General features: G+C 54.2%; 1 protein-coding gene across 1 annotated transcript in view; it reads left to right on the forward strand.

The window, feature by feature from the left end:
* Positions 1 to 483: 483 nt before the first annotated feature.
* Positions 484 to 3,133, forward strand: part of LOC116546576 (zinc finger protein 888-like) — a 16,602-nt gene continuing 13,952 nt past the window's right edge. Inside the window, exon 1 of the mRNA XM_032272793.1 lies at positions 484 to 572. The gene's annotated coding sequence lies outside the window, so the exon portion shown is untranslated. The remainder of the gene's footprint in view (positions 573 to 3,133) is intronic.

Consider the following 3,133-nt stretch of genomic DNA (forward strand, 5'->3'; position numbering starts at 1 on the left):
GCCCTCGCGCCCTCACGTCTGCCCTGTTCAGGCAGCAGGTGGTGACCCCACTCCTCCCTGGCCTGAGCACTTAACTTAGTCCCGCATCCCAGCCGGCGGCGTCAGGGAAGTCTCTGCTGCTGAGCACAGGCTGGACTGTCCCTCCCGAGTAAATGGAGAGTAGAAAGGGAGAGGATTTCTGTTCTGTTCCGTAGGCATCAGCATGAAATCGTACGTTCGGCCCAAGCAAGGGCTTTGCATTTCACATTCTGGTTTGCATCGCCCTTCCAGACAATTCCAGGGCTTTTGACCCATGCCTCAGCCTTCCTGGCCGGTCTCGCCTCCAAAACCCAAAAACAGGCGCTGGGAGCGAGGCTGAGAGACGCGCAGGTGCAGGCCCGCCCCGCCCTCTGCTGGTTCTGAAGGGCAAGGTCTCTTCGCCTCGCGCCCCTTCCTCGCCCAGGCCCCGCCCACCTCCGCGCGGGTCCCGCCCAGGCCTGGCTTCTGTCCTGCGCGCGCAGACTCGCGCAAACCCGGAAGCGGATCGCGTGGAATGAGGGTCCCTCCGCGGCGCGTGAGTTTCGCTCTGTCTTCTACTAAGTCTGCTTGTCCCAGGTCCCTGACGCTTCTGGACCTGGGATGTGGAGTCCGACAGACCTGGAAATTCTCGCCGGTCTTCCTTTACCCAGAGTAAATTGAGACGTCCCCTTGAGTGCCCGGGGGTCGCTTCCTTGTGGGTTTAAGGTCACGCTGAGGCTGGTCCCGTCCTGGTTTTTCCGTGGCAGGACGTTGTGTACACTTCGGGTTGCGTAGTGTTTCGGCTCGCGTAGAGTTTCGGCTCAAAACCTTTTTCTGACTCCTACCGCCCCGCGCTTTTTGAAGTCCTCACCCGGGAGGAGGATTCCCGCCCTGGGCACCTCCCGCCCTCGCCCTGGTCCGGACCCCTGAGCGCAGCGCTGCAGCCCCAGTCCAGGGAAAGACGTCCTCTGCCTGGTCGTGGTATTCTGCAGACACCACTTTTGTCTTAAGGTGCTGTCGTTCGAGGCCCTGCTACTTCCCATGTCTCCCCTCCGCAGTCACTACTTCCCCTGAGCTCGCGTTGAGGAGGTGCCCGGGGCCTGTCCTGTGACACGGGCTGTTCTTACCTGCCCAGCTGCGGCCCCTGGAAAATGCGCACCTCTGGGATGCAGGCGTGTTACTCCAAACCCTCCTGTGATTGTGTGGGCTAAAGATGCCTGGAGACAGAGAGCAGTAGAAAACCTGGGAAAGAGAAAAGAATGAGAAACACCCATAACAGATGGCAAAGTAGAGGATGAGTGAGGGATTTGCCAAGAGACAGCAAAAGTGAAAAAAAAAGTAAAATAAAACGTAGGAGGAGAAAAGCAACTGGAGAAATGTAGAGAAAAGCGAGATGTACAGAGAGATGAAGAACAGCAAGGTCCGGATGGGGCAGCAAAGAGGGAGGCTCATGAGAGTGAGGGAGACGAGGAGGGATTTGGAGCCTGGGCAGACAGAACAGAGGGTGCTGGTGGCAAGGAGAACAGAGGGAACCACAGGAGGGAGGACACCTGGGGATGTGGGGTGCCAGAGGGCGGGTGCGGGGGTATAATAGGGAAGAGAGAATTTAACAGGGATAGTAGAGGAGGCGCAGAGAGGGGAGAAGAGGTAGAAATATAGAGAGATTGAGGACGACTGGGGAGAAGGAGCAACAAGAGGTTAAATAAGTTGTGAGGATGGAGCAGAAGAGGTGGAAAAGGAGGAATAGAGGGGAGAAGGGGATAAACAGCAGGAGAGGGGAGGGGGACAAAGTGAGGAGCAGAATCCCAGGGAAAAAGAAAAGAAAGGAAGAGCTAGAGAGAAGGGGAGAATGAGAGAGATGTGCAGAGTTAGGGAGGGAAGCAGAGTAATGAATAAAGAGGGGCTGGGTGCAGTGGCTCCTGCCTGTAATCCCCACAATTTAGGAGACTGAGGCAAGGGGACTGATGGAGTGCAGGAGTTCCAGACCAGCCTGGGCAGCATAGTGAGACCCCATCTCTGACATACACACACACAGTAACTGGGCATGGTGGTGTGCACCTGTATTCCCTGTTACTCTGGAGTCCGAGGCAGAGAATCACTTGAGCCCAGGAGGTCTAAGCTGCAGTGAGCCAAGATCATGCCACTACACTCCAACCTGGTCAACAGAGCCAGACCCTGTCTCAGAAGAAAAAACAGGGGTAAATTAGTAGAGACAGGGTTTCTCCATGTTGGTCAGGCTGGTCTCAAAGGCTTGACCTCAGGTGATCTGCCCGCCTTGGCCTCCCAAAGTGCTGGGATTGCAGCCATGAGCCACCACACCCGGCCCATAGTACTTTTTAAGAGTCATCAGAGCCAGGCTCGGTGGCTCATGCCTGTAATCCCAGCACTCTGGGAGGCCAAGGCGGGCGGATCACCTGAGGTCAGGAGTTGAAGACCATCCTGACCAATATGGTGAAACCCTGTCTTAACAAAAAAAAAAAAAAAAAAAAGTCATCAGACCAGGTGTGGTGTCTCATGCCTCTTATGCCAGCACTTTGGGAAACTGAGGTGGATGGATCACTGGAGGTCGAAAGTTCAAGACTAGCCTGACCAACATGGAGAAACCCTGTCTCTAGTGAAAATACAAAAGTTAGCTGGGCGTGGTGGCATGCACCTGTAGTTCTCGGTACTTGGGAGGCTGAGGGGCAAGAATCACTTGAATTTGAAAGGCAGGGTTGCAGTGAGCTGAAATCGTACCACTGCATTGCAGCCTGGGCTGCAGAGTGAGTTTCCATCTCATGAAAAGTAAGAAAGAAACAAATAAATGAAAAATAAAAAACAAAAGAGTCCAGCTGTGGTGGCTCATGCCTGTAATCCTAGCACTTTGGGAGGCTGAGGCAAGGGGTCATCTGAAGTCAGGAGTTTGAGAGCAATTGGCCAACATGGTGAAACCCCGTCTCTGTTAAAAATACAAGAATTATCTGTGGGTGGTTGGGGTCGCCTATAATCCGAGGTACCTGGGAGGCTGAGGCAGGAGAATTGCTGGAACCCAGGAGGCTAAGGCTGCAGTGAGTCGAGATGGCATCACTGTACTCCAGCCTAGGTGACAGAGCCAGACTCCATCTCAAAAAAAAAAAAAAAAAAAAAAAAAAGGAAC

The sequence above is a fragment of the Sapajus apella genome, unplaced genomic scaffold (genome assembly GCF_009761245.1).
Source record: "Sapajus apella isolate SASKATOON/1434 unplaced genomic scaffold, GSC_monkey_1.0 scaffold1083, whole genome shotgun sequence".
Classification (NCBI taxonomy): Eukaryota; Metazoa; Chordata; class Mammalia; order Primates; family Cebidae; genus Sapajus; species Sapajus apella.